General features: G+C 43.7%; 2 protein-coding genes across 2 annotated transcripts in view; one reads left to right on the top strand and one right to left on the bottom strand.

Annotated features, from left to right (window-relative positions):
- Positions 1–14,025, top strand: part of LOC137656205 (BTB/POZ domain-containing protein 1-like) — a 406,727-nt gene that overhangs the window by 352,675 nt on the left and 40,027 nt on the right. The gene's annotated exons all lie outside the window — the stretch shown is intronic.
- Positions 1–14,025, bottom strand: part of LOC137645972 (protein MTO1 homolog, mitochondrial-like) — an 88,839-nt gene that overhangs the window by 57,481 nt on the left and 17,333 nt on the right. The window lies entirely within an intron of this gene.

The raw sequence follows: 14,025 nt of genomic DNA, 5'->3' as shown, positions 1-14,025 counted from the left end.
TCTTTGGTAGTGCTATAGCCTCTGTACCATGGTCTTCCACTGTCTTAGTTTAGAGTTCTCTTGCTTGAGGGTACACTCAGACACACTATTCTATCCTATTTCTATTCCTCTTGTTTTGTTAAGTTTTTATAGTTTACATAGATATTTATTTTAATGTTGTTACTGTTTTTAAGATAAAAGCTCTAGCAAGCATGATGTAATCCAAGGAAGACAACATGCAGCAAAACTTTTTTTTTTATCAAAGCATTACGTAAACCAAGTTCAATGCATTCCAGAGGCTAAATACTAAATTATTGCTAGATCTCTATTTAGGGATTCAGCCATCCCATATCTACATTCAGGAGATGGAATAGATGCAAAGAGAGTAGCATCATCTGCATATGCAACAAGCTTGTTTTCTAGGCCAAAACACATGTCATGTGTATATAGTTTGAAAAGTAATGGGCCATATACTCTCTATCTTGCCCATCAACAACACCTCTTTGTGATTTTTTACTTAAAAATTCAACAATGCTGCTAAGAAAAGACCCACCCACTCCCAAAAGATTGATTTTGAAAACAAGGTTCTCATGACTAACCAGGTCAAAGGCAGCACTAAAATCAAGGCCAATCATACAAACTTTCTGACCACAATCAAGGGATTTCTGCATAGCATTGGAGATTGTAAGAAGGGCATCACATGCTCCAAGGCCTTTACAAAAGCCAAATTGCAAACTAGAGAATAGATGATTACCTACAGCAAACCTATATAGATATCATCAATAAAAATTATCTAAAGAGGTTCTCAATACATATTGTACAGTATATGTTTATGTAAAATTTTATAATATAAAGTGATACCTCAGGATACAAAAGTTTCTGTATATGAAAAATTCATGATACGAAACGAGATACGAAGATTTTTTCGCCTCATATTACAAAAAATTCTTCATGATAGGAAACGAGATACGGTATGAGATTCGCCAAGCCACTGAGAATAATCTTAAAATTTGTGCGCTGCCAAACTGTAAACTCGCTACCATTGTCACACTCTCCCATTGGTTATCTCCCTACTCTAATGCTAGTTACTACCGTAAGATCCTTCTCTCCTACTGGTCACCATCTATCCCATCATGCATCTCCCTATTGGAGTTCCTCGACCATTTCGTTTCGACAGCGTTATCGTTCAGATTGAATTTGTGTTGATGATTTCACTTTCATGCTTTTAGTTACTATACTGTATCGTGTTACGTTTTTCAACTCATATATCATTAGCCATGGGTCCCAAGAATGTTACTAATGTTCAGGGAAAGAAGAAGAGGATGCTTTCCATGGAGATAATCATGAAGTAGGAGGCTGACATACGGTTGAATGTGAGTGCTAAGGAATATGGCCGACATATGTTGACGATAGGGACCATCCTTAAGCAGAAGGAAGCTATCAAGGCAGCAAAATCTTATAAGGACATGACTGTTATTTCAAGCAAGATGAGCCACGTCCATGATGAGATGGAGAGACTGCTTTGCCTCTGGATTAAGGAAAAGGAAATCGCTGGAGACACAATCACCGAGACGATAATGTACCAGAAGGACAGCACCATTTTCGGTGGTCTCATGCGTGTTCAGGCCGAAGACAACGCAGGAGAAGAGACATCGAAGCAGTGTTCTTGCGCAGTGTAAAGGGATTTTGACGAAGGAAAAATCTATTTCTGGGGAGAGACCTGTGACGCCCGGCGAAAAAGTCCTTCTTTGTACTTTTTCTGATATAAATCTTCCAAATATACCAGAGAAAATTAAAAGCATGGAATGCAGAGGTTACAACCCTCGCGCGAGCACCTTGTTGGTGTCGTATATCTAACAAGGGCGTTTGTAAAACACTATTCACAGGCTGTCTTCCATTTAGATAATCCCTTCATCAAAGGGGGAGGGCCGTGACAGGCCCTAGAGAATACAGTTGGGTTACCCTACCGACACCTACCACTCGCGCTCACTAGGTCATCCTTCTGCAAGAACATATGGCTTGGCAAGGAAAGGGTGGGTCCGTACAAAAATAACCGGGAAGGGTTTCGCCGGGCGTCACAGGTCTCTCCCCAGAAATAGATTTTTCCTTCGTCAAAATCCCTTTTCTGGGTCGACCTGTGACGGCCGGCGAAAAAGTACCAGAGAATGCCTTCCAAGCCCAATAAATTAATAACATAATGAGGAGAATACAATCACCATGTACGACAATACTATGATATAATAAAGTAATCGTCCAATTACCAACCAGCCAAATGACATAGGGAACGTAAGGTTAAATAATAATGACGACAAGGAACCAACTGAGTGTCGAATCGCAAAAGGCATCAAACCTTACATGTCTAAGTATATCTAAACATTAAAGGAACGGTAACTACAATAACAGTTAAACCATAGGAATTAAACATGGCAAATATCATAGGGCTAACGAACTACCAAGGAGAGCGGCGACGTGGTGTGAGTGGCGGGTAGGAGGGAGAAGAGAAGAGATGGAAGAAAGGAAGAAGAGGAGATTAATGGGGAGGGATAAGGCTCCCCTCTGCCATCGTCTGGTATTTAAGGGCCTGTAAGATCTTTAGATATTGGCGTTTGACAACCATAGGGGATTTCCAACCCGTATATTTTTTAAAATCATCAAAGTCCCTGTTCTGGAAGTCATTGTTGGAGGCATCTACTGTCCGTATATCATGAGCCTGGGGAAATGATTCCGGATTAGTATGTTTAATGAAGTAGAGGATTTGTTGCCTGATACCGTGAATGGAAATAGTACCTCCTTGTTCCCTGATAACCAAGGGGCCAGACGAGCGGGTGGCAGTTCTAGCTAAAAAGGGGCTTGAGAGTGAGACTGTACACGGAGAAAAATCCTGGGGATGAAGAATAATCTTCCGAGGGGAGCACCTATTTTGCGGATCCTCATTTTTTAGCTAGGAAAGCTTTGTCTGGAAAAGGAGTACTTCGGCTGAAGGGAGGAAATCTATGTTTTCCGGGTTTCGTGAGAGAGCTGCTAGTTCTGATGTTCCATCACCTGAGGCCATAGCCGTTAGAAATAAAGTCTTCCTAAGAAGAGTGATATAAGAGCAGGATTCATTGTCCGTGTCCATCGCAAGTTTGAGAACACCGTTCAGAGACCAAGAGTCCTTTTGTGGCCGAACCGAAGGTCGAACCCTAGCACATGTTTTTGGGGTTGATGAGAAATAGGAATCAGCTAGGTTAATGTTGAACCCAACAAGGAAGATCTTCTTCAAAGCTGACTTGATGGTGGTTAAAGTGCTAACTGTTAGGCCTTTGTCAAATAGGAACCTCAAAAAAGAGATGGCTAAATGCGGGGACATACGAGTATGGTCTGCACTCTTAGGGGACCTGCTAGTTGTTAACGGCCGAATCATATTGGCGAATTGTCGAGTCCCTTTTGTCCCATTCGATGAAGAGATCGTTTTCCGGTTCAATGTTCGTATCTCTACGAGCTGCCAACTTCCTGTAGTCCACAAAGTTAGAGTTTTGGCTATCCTTGAGTAATCTGACACAGTGAGTTTGGATACTCGGGTCAGTTTGAGGAACGGGATCCGGATGGGACTGAGTTTCAACTCGAGGAGGAGAGGAAACCAACTGTTCTTGGCCAGTGAGGTGGTACTAAAGCCACTGCGCCCCGGAAGGAGCGTAGTTTGTGTAAAAGTTTTTAGAAGATTCCCTGGGGGAGATAATGAAATCTTCTTCTAATGGTTCCAATCCCGGGGTAATGCGTCCATGGCATAAGCCCGAGGGTCCAGGGTTGGGGTCACATAACAAGGAAGTTAGTGATTCATCTGAGTTGCGAATAGATCTACCTGGAGGCCTGGAACGAGCCTGAGTATCCACCGGAATGAAATTATGTCTAGAGACCATTCTGACTCCAGTGGATCCGTCCTGGATAGTGAGTCCGCTCTCACATTCTGGCCTCCCGCTAGGTGAGGTGCTGACAGGAACCAGTTCTCTTCTGTTGCCCAGGCGAAGATAGTGACCAAGATCTGATTCAGGTTGGGTGACTTGGATCCTCCCCTGTTGACGTAGTGTACTGCGTCTGTGCTGTCTGACACTACTCTGATGTGGGTCGACCTCGGAGGAGAGTTTCTCTTCAGGGTCAAGAACACTGCCATGGCTTTGAGAACAATGATATGGGACTGTTTCATGGCGAGTGACCAAGAACCTGAAACATCTGATGTTCGGAGTAATCCCCCCCATCCACTTAGAGACGCGGCTGTATGGAATGTCACTTGTGGAGGTGGGAATTGTAGAGGAACCGATTTGGAGAGGTCCTTCGGTTCGGACCATGGGCGTAGTCTCATTTTCAAGACAGAGGGGATCTTCGAGACCATGTCTCTTATAGGTACTGTAGCTCTCTTTCTCCAAACTCGATTGATGTCTTTGAGTTTGGCTTTTATTAGAAGATCTGTTACTGAAGTGAATTGGAAAAGTCCGAGGATACTTTCTAAGGCTCTTCGGACACCTGTTTGTGTTTGAGAAAATTTTTGATCTTGGAAACTATTCCTCTTACCTTTTGGAAGGGAGAGACAACGTGTGCTTCGAAAGGTCCTACTGAATGGCTAACCATTCTAAGTGGCCTGATGGTTGCAGGCGAGATTTTTTGGAGATTGACCCGAAATCACAGGTTGTCGAGAAATTGAAGTAATTCCTTCGTAGCTCTGTTGCCTTCTATGGCCGGCCGGGCCCAAATGAGCCAACCGGCCAGATAAGCAATGATCTGTATCTCTTGGTTCCTGAGTTGTTCTAACACTCTCTCTCCCAGTTTCGTGAATATCCTGGGATCAATGTTGAGGCCAAAGGGCATGTCTTGAACACAAAGGCTTTCCTGCTTAGGCGGAAACCCAGATAAGAAGAGAAGTTTCGAGCTATAGGCGCAAGATAATAGTCGTCGGTAAGATCGACAGAGGTGGTGACGGTCCCACGGGGAAGTAAGGTCCGTACCTGAGAGATAGTCAACATCCGGAACTTGTCGCAGAGAATGTAAGAGTTTAGCTTGACAAGTCCAGGTCCACTCTCAATGCCGACAAGCCTTTCTTCGGAATTGTGAACAGGTGGCTTTGGAACTTCAGTGATCGATCCCGTTTGATTGCTTCTTCTTGAGTAACCCTGTGGTGTACTCTTTCAGGATGGGAGTGGATTTCTGGGAGAAGGTCACCGGTGGAGGAGGAGGACCTTGTGGCCATTTTCACCTCAAACCTTTAGAGATTATGCTATGAGCCCACAGACCGAAGGTCCAATGGTCTCGAAAGTGGTAAAGTCTACCCCCTACCGGGACCACCGCGTTGTGAGGGGGTGAATCTAGGTACTTTCCTTCTCCGAGCCCCCTTTTTTCTAGGTCCGTCTCGATGGCGAGACTGTCTTCTACTCCTGTAGCTTCCTCTCTGGTGTCCACGAGAGGAGCCTGAGGGTTCGGATCTAGGGCTGTATGCAGGTAAAACATCCTAACGGGGTTGGGCTGTGTACCTGGGGAATCAGTGAGGTAGACCACCTGATGAGGGGGATTTGGATACATAGACGTCGAATCAGAGGAAGGCTGTGATGACGAGTGGGTAACTGACTATCGATTCCTGTCTAATAGAAGCCTCAGACAGAACGTATTTCCCACAACTAACCCGATCAGACCATCAAACGTGTAGGTCGAATTGGAAGGGCAGATCTTGGAATTATCGTACCCCCCAGATTGACAACATCCTGGTCCAGACAGATCGGGCCTGCCCTTTAGGAAATAATACTATTACCTTCGGTACCTTGTCTAACCTAACCAAGGCAATCTCTTTCAATCGAACGAATCCGTTGAACGGGAATTCTAGTACCTGGGAGTAAAATCTAGGTCCCCCAGAGGGAGGACGTCTATGCCATCCAGATTTATGGTACCATCTATATATGGAACATGTTAGGCAAATCTCTATGCGTTGTTTTTATCGAAGGAGGTTACTTCGATATGCCTGGGGCTGTAGGGGGAAACTTCCGAGTTCCTGAACGGATCCGACTCACCACCATACTTTTGAGCTCCGTCATAGCCCCTTGGTTTTCCCTAGAATGTGTTGCTTTTAGCAGTCACGGTTTATGCAGGGTAACATGAACATCAGGATCCTTTAAGGTTCCTAGGTCGGTGACGTAGGTAATTGCAAAGCTGAAGGCTCAAAACTCATCCCCACCTACCTGCCCGTCCATGGGGTCGTCGTCCAACCTTAGAGAGGACACTCTGAGGAGATAGGGACCTCTAGATGGAGCATTTCTTCCCAACCTTGATACCCAAGGGTGGAGAGCCTCTCTTGCAGGCCAGAGAGATTCATCATCATCCTGACGGGAACCATGTAGGCGAACCTTCTGTAACAGAAAGGGGACATAAGTCTGGATGTTCCTTGAACTTTGGTTAGTGATCCTATTCACAGGCTGGGATCAGCTGTATAACTCATAAAAATCAATTTTAAAGAAAAGTCATTTAATGTACTATCTTTTGGGGTATAGTTCGACACTTGTATTCATGAAATGTGACACTGTTGGCGCATTCGCCACAGGTTGGCCACCCCTGACTCAGACGTTCAGAACCGGGTCTAACATTATTTACTGGCTATTAGTATTCTATTGATTCATCTGTTCACTGACCAGAGTTTCAAGGAACAGTAGATAGCCTCTCATGGCATGGTACCCGGCCCTTCATTAGAAGGGGCCAACGTTCGGTTCCCAGTACTGAGTGGAAACTTATTTCTATTTGAACACTATGTTATATGGATATTTATTCATATTTAAGCATAGTTAGAATTGAATATGCATAAATATAGGCATAATCAATTTATTTCTATTTGAACACGATGTTGTATGAATATTTATTCATATTTAGGTATAGTTAGAATTGAATATGCACAAATATAGGCACAATCAATTTATTTCTATTTGAACACTATGTTGTATGGATATTTATTCATATTTAGGCATAGTTAGAATTGAAAATGCATAAATATAGGCATAATCAATTTATTTCTATTTGAACACGATGTTGTATGGATATTTATCCATATTTATACCTAGTTAGAATTAAATATATGCATAAATATAGGCATAGTTATTTTCATATATTTTTATTAGGACTTTCAAGAATAGCTAATGAATATTACCAACGCAAATTCAAAGTGTCATTAAAGTAAGTACAGTTTACTTTGTATTCATGTTAAATCCTTTCCTTTACAGCAAAACAAGAGATTGGCCACCCGTGGTCTGAGTGATCTCTGTCTGTACCGGAGCTCCGGTAACAATCCCAGGTACAAAGGTCCGTCATAGTGACAACGTGAACACCAGAGGAAAACTAATATTAACCTCAATGCTGATCGCCTGTACGATATCCGGTTAAGCCGGGGATTCGATGAAAAGGATCGTAATAACGATATTGTGATTATTCATGAAAAAGGGTTCATACCCTGATTCTGATCGTCTGATTGATCTCTGTTGTAACGGAGAACCAGTGACAAAGGTCCGTCATCGTGAAAACGTGATCCTCAGCGGTACGATAACATTCTCTAATACTGAATGTTTGTGTTATCTCCAGTGAAGCCGGAGATTCGATGAAAAAGGGACCGTAATAATGAAACTGTGAAGTCTTCATCGGTATCACATTGTTAACTCCGGTTCTGGCCGTCTGCTTGATCTCTGTTTGTACCGGAGATCCGGTAGCAAAGGCCCGTCACCGTGATATCGCGACCGTCCCCGGTACGATAACATTAACCTCAATGAATGATTATGTTATCTCCCGTGAAGCCGGCCGTAACGGTGTAATTATGATCAAACATGACAAAGGTTCGTGTGTAAAAGGCTTCAGCCGGAGTCCGAGTGCCGGATTTCACCGTTGCACTCCAAAAATCTGCTCCTGTACGATAACTAGTTCTCACCCAATGAGTATCCATTATAGCGGAGCATAACTCAAGGCGGAGCTAAGCATAACTCAAGGCGGAGCTATGGGTGTCGGTATAAAACGACCCCAATTAATGACTCATACACTAACATACCTATTAATAGTGTTAGCTATATTAACAGTAACCACATCAATAAAAACGTTTATAATATTAAACGTACTATCATCAACTCTGATACTAAGAGGAGGCCTGAATAACTCGTGATCGTATAAAAACGGAGAACGGGAAATTCACCTCTCTTACTCGAGCTAACAAAGAAAACGAGAGAAGGGATAACTCATATCTGTAGAACAGGGAACGAGCAGTCTCTGTTTTCGCTCTCAAGGTTACATAATAAAAAACTATCATCACACAATAAAACAAGAAAATTAATAAAATTGATTGCTTTTCTTAGTAATTGTAATAACCAAGAACGAAGAATAACGACAACGTAACAAATAAACAAGGATATACTCTAAATCGAAGCCTCTGAGGCGAGTACAAACTAACAGACTAAATCGCTAAACTTTAATTCGCTATTCTTTAAATCGCTATTCTTCGTAGGTCCAAATTGGACTTGCAAGCAAATAAATACCATAGTAAAAACTAATAAAAATTAATGATAACACAAAAAGGCCATAAAACGTAAGTGATATAACCTAGATGACAGAGTACCAGATGGGCAAAAATAACTAGAATATTTACCGAAGCGAACATAACCCAAAATGGCTGCCGATACCTCGGCAGGACAATCGCTTCCAAAACTAAAAACCACCAAATTGGAAACAGAACAAATGCCCGGTACTGTCAAAAGCTGCCAAAACCAACTATGGTACTTAACATTGGTAAGGGTGAAGTAGCAACGTCAGTCATGTTGAAATAACGAGAAACTCTTCGAAAAAACACTGTGCCAAAAAAACTCAACTAACTCTTCGAAAAAACACTGTGCCAAAAAACTCAACTTGTATGAAAGTTCCAAATCAGAAGGCCCTCCCCCTTTGATGAAGGGATTATCTAAATGGAAGACAGCCTGTGAATAGTGTTTTACAAACGCCCTTGTTAGATATACGACACCAACAAGGTGCTCGCGCGAGGGTTGTAACCTCTGCATTCCATGCTTTTAATTTTCTCTGGTATATTTGGAAGATTTATATCAGAAAAAGTACAAAGAAGGACTTTTTCGCTGGCCGTCACAGGTCGACCCAGAAATGACGTTTGCGGGACTCATTTCAGGAAAAAATTAAAAAATCAGGCAGAAACAGGCTTCCTTGGATAGTTATTTTTTAACACTGCCAAAAGTAGGCCAAGAAGAAGCTCAAAGTTATCCGAAAAAACAAAGAAGTGGAACTGATGAAGAAACTGATGAAATTTAGAATGTACAAAACGAAAAGTAAAAGAATTAAAAAAAAAAAAAATTAGAAAGACAAAATAAAAAGAAATTTAAATTCAAGTTTTTCGTAAAGTTACAGTAAGTGTTAATGTGTTGCGTAAAGTTAAGTGTTCATGTTTTCTGCCACTTGTTAATGTTTTCTGCTGTCTGTCCTCGTCCTCTGTCACCACTTTCGCTTCGGACATCGCCTCATTCAAAAAGTAAGCTTCCATATTTTTTATATTTTCCATTTATCATTACATAAATGTTCTAATAATTACTTCATTTACAGATATTAACAGTTAGGTTAGATAATGAATGATTCAAATGTACAGAATTTGGTTGTATTCCATTGTAATTAGTACAGTATACCCTTATTACAAAATCTAATTTAGTGTTTTTATTGGGCTTGGAACTTATTAGGAGATTTGCATGTAAAACGTGACTCATACGAAAAATGATATTTTAATTATAAAATAAATTTTTGAATATACTTACCCGGTGAATATATAGCTGCAACTCCGTTGCTCGACAGACAAAAACTGTACAAAAAAAACTCGCCAGCGATCGCTATACAGGTTGCGGGTGTGCCCATCAGCGCCAGCTGTCGGCCAGATACCAAGCTCCATGTAAACAAAGACTCAATTTTCTCCTCGTCCCACTGCGTCTCTATTGCGGAGGAAGGGAGGGTCATTTAATTTATATATTCACCGGGTAAGTATATTCAAAAATTTATTTTATAATTAAAATATCATTTTTAAATATTTAACTTAGCCGATGAATATATAGCTGATTCACACCCAGGATGGTGGGTAGAGACCAGTAAAATATGTTTACATTTTATGAGCTAAGAGTTTTTATTTCATTTTAGAAGTTATCAAAATAACAAAAACAAAATAAATAGGTACCTGGTAAGGAAGTCGACTTGTACGATTACTCTGCCTTATAAGTACGTCTTCCTTACGGAGCCTCGCAATCCTCTTAGGATGCTGATAGACCCCTAGGAGCTGAAGTATCAAGGGCTGCAACCCATACAACAGGACCTCATCAAACCCCTAATCTGGGCGCTCTCAAGAAATGACTTTGACCACCCGCCAAATCAACCAGGATGCGAAAGGCTTCTTAGCCTTCCGGACAACCCATAAAAACAACATTGAAAACATTTCAAGAGACATTAAAAGGATATGGAATTAGGGAATTGTAGTGGTTGAGCCCTCACCCACTACTGCACTCGCTGCTACGAATGGTCCCAGTGTGTAGCAGTTCTCGTAAAGAGACTGGACATCCTTTAGATAAAAAGACGCGAACACTGACTTGCTTCTCCAATAGGTTGCGTCCATTATACTTCGCAGAGATCTATTTTGCTTAAAGGCCACGGAAGTTGCTACAGCTCTAACTTCGTGCATCTTCACCTTTAGCAAAGCTTGGTCTTCCTCACTCAGATGTGAATGAGCTTCTCGTATTAACAATCTGATAAGGTATGATAAAGCATTCTTTGACATAGGCAAAGATGGTTTCTTAACTGAACACCATAAAGCTTCAGATTGGCCTCGTAAAGGTTTGGTACGCTTTAAATAGAACTTAAGAGCTCTAACAGGGCATAAGACTCTTTCAAGTTCATTGCCTACGATCTCCGATAAGCTGGGAATATCGAAAGATTTAGGCCAAGGCCGAGAAGGCAGCTTATTTTTGGCTAGAAAACCAAGTTGCAGCGAACAGGTGGCTTTTTCTGACGAAAATCCGATGTTCTTGCTGAAGGCATGAATCTCACTGACTCTTTTAGCCGAGGCTAAGCATACCAGGAAAAGAGTCTTTAGAGTGAGATCTTTCAGGGAGGCTGATTGTAACGGCTCAAACCTGTCTGACATGAGGAATCTTAGTACCACGTCTAAATTCCATCCAGGGGTAGCCAAACGACGCTCCTTGGTGGTCTCAAAAGACTTAAGGAGGTCTTGAAGATCTTTACTGTTGGAAAGATCTAAGCCTCTATGCCGGAAGACTGATGCCAACATGCTTCTGTAGCCCTTGATAGTGGGAGCTGAAAGGGATCGTCCTTTTCTCAGGTATAAGAGAAAATCAGCTATTTGAGCTACAGAGGTACTGGTCGACTGGTAGACTCTAATGGTGGACGCTCTCCTTGCTCTAGCAATCGCACTGGTTGCCTCCTTCGAAAAGCCTCTAGCTCTCGAGAGTCTTTCGAAAGTCTGAAGGCAGTCAGACGAAGAGCGAGGAGGCTTTGGTGTACCTTCTTTACGTGAGGCTGACGTAGAAGGTCCACCCTTAGAGGAAGACTTCTGGGAACGTCTACTAGCCATCGAAGTACCTCGGTGAACCATTCTCTCGCGGGCCAGAGGGGAGCAACTAACGTCAACCTTGTCCCTTCGTGAGAGGCGAACTTCTGCAGTACCTTGTTGACAATCTTGAACGGTGGGAATGCGTAGAGATCCAGATGTGACCAATCTAGGAGGAAGGCATCTATATGTATTGCTGCTGGGTCCGGGACTGGGGAGCAATAGATTGGAAGCCTCTTGGTCAGCGAGGTTGCAAAGAGATCTATGGTTGGTTGGCCCCAAGTGGCCCAAAGTCTCTTGCACACATCCTTGTGGAGGGTCCATTCTGTTGGAATTACTTGCCCTTTCCGACTGAGACAATCTGCTATGACATTTAAGTTGCCTTGGATGAACCTCGTTACTAGGGAGATGTCTTGACCTTTTGACCAGATGAGCAGGTCCCTTGCGATCTCGTACAACGTCAGTGAGTGGGTACCTCCTTGTTTGGAGATGTACGCCAAGGCCGTGGTGTTGTCCGAGTTTACTTCCACCACTTTGCCTCGAAGGAGATACTCGAAGCTTTTCAAGGCCAGATGAACTGCCACCAGCTCCTTGCAGTTGATATGCATGCTCCTCTGACTCGAGTTCCACAGACCTGAGCATTTCCGACCGTCCAGTGTCGCGCCCCAGCCCAAGTCCGATGCGTCCGAGAAGAGAACGTGGTGAGGAGTCTGAACAGCCAGGGGAAGACCCTCTCTTAGGTTGATATTGTCCTTCCACCAAGTCAGACAAGACTTTATCTTTCCGGAAATCGGGATCGAGACCGCTTCTAGCGTCTTGTCCTTTTTCCAGTGAAAAGCCAGATGGTATTGAAGAGGACGGAGGTGTAGTCTTCCTAGTGATACAAACTGTTCCAGGGATGACAGCATCCCCACCAGACTCATCCACAGCCTGACTGAGCAGCGTTCCTTCTTCAGCATCTTCTGGATGGATAGCAGGGCTTGATCTATTCTGGGGGCTGATCGTCTTGTTGTTCAGCAACGTCATCATCAGATAGTTCCTCATCCGAAACTGATGAGGAAACGGCAACGGAGTGGGCAACGTCTGGCTCGCTGAGTCCGGTCGCACTGGTGCATGAGTGACGGAGCCGGACGCAACGTCATGGAACTGCTGCACAGTCTGTGAACTGTCAACAACCATGGGTGCGCGAGGAAGCACAGCGTCCACCCGAGACTGTCTAGACCGTCTGGGTTGTGCAGTCAACACCATACCAGGTTGCTGAAGTTGACGCACCGCGTCACAACAAGTCACCTCTGCTGGTTGTTGAACGTCCTGAACGTCAACAACCACCTCCGAGTGTCGCTTAACGTCAACGTGCGGCTGGCAACCCACACTGGGTCGCATCGGTGGAGGAACCACCTCAACTGGTAGACGCGAGAAGGTTACCTCAGCGTCAACAGGACGCACAACCGACCGGTTGGAAGGTTGTTGGCCAGAAGGTTCGGCAGCAACCTTCTCCGCATTAAAGTCCTCTATCAAGGACGCAAGCTTGGACTGCATGTCTTGCAGCAAAGCCCATTTAGGGTCTACGGGAGCAGGTGCGGCAACAGACGGGGTTAGCGACTGAGGCGGTACCGCTTTCCATCCCTGAAAGCCTTGTTTATGCATGACATAATTGTACAGCAAAACTTCAAAGGCTCGAAAACAGCTGTGAAGTTGACCTGTAAAAAACTTGGAGCGTCTCCTGGCCAGGCGCCAGGGAGAGTCTACGAGATTTGAGAAGTCTATCTGGGCAGAGGCATGAACTCCCAAGCCGAGAACTTCTCTCGTGTCATATCAGACTCTCGCTCTATAAGCCAGTTTGAAAGAAGGGAAAGCAAAGGCTGTATCCCCCAAACTCCTCCTGGTTATAAACCAGTCGTCTAGCAAACGTAAAGCTCTCTAGGAGAGCGAGAGAGCACTAGCTTATAAACAACGGATTCGAAGTAGCTAGGCCTAGTATAAGCTCTGACGTCTAGGCGAACGAGGAGCAGCAGTTACAAAAAGATCCGGACAAATATCCTTAAAAAAAATCATCATGATTTAATTAAAGTCCATAGAGGGCTAAGCAGCTTTAGGCTCCTCTCCGTCTGACAGAGTCCTCAAGGGAATATCAGTAGGAGGGGGAACAGCAACTTCCTCATCTACAGGAACCTTGTCCGATAAAAGCTGAGTCTCAAGCAAGGGAGAGACCTACCGTGGTGGCAATGCTTTACAAGCAGAGTCCACACGCACTGGTGCATTAGTAGCGGACCAGGACGCAACGTCATGTAACTGCTTGACAGTCTGTGAACTGTCAACAACTGAACTATCAACAACAACAGGTGCGTGAGGACGCACAGCGTCCACTCGAGACTGCTTTGACTGCCTAGACTGAGCAGTCAAAACAACTCTAGAATGCGGAGGTTGACGCACAGCGTCAAAACAAGTCAACTCCGATT

This window comes from Palaemon carinicauda, chromosome 1 (genome assembly GCF_036898095.1).
Source record: "Palaemon carinicauda isolate YSFRI2023 chromosome 1, ASM3689809v2, whole genome shotgun sequence".
Taxonomy (NCBI): Eukaryota; Metazoa; Arthropoda; class Malacostraca; order Decapoda; family Palaemonidae; genus Palaemon; species Palaemon carinicauda.
Note: the sequence above shows the minus strand (reverse complement) of the source record. Positions and strands in the feature narration are given on the sequence as shown.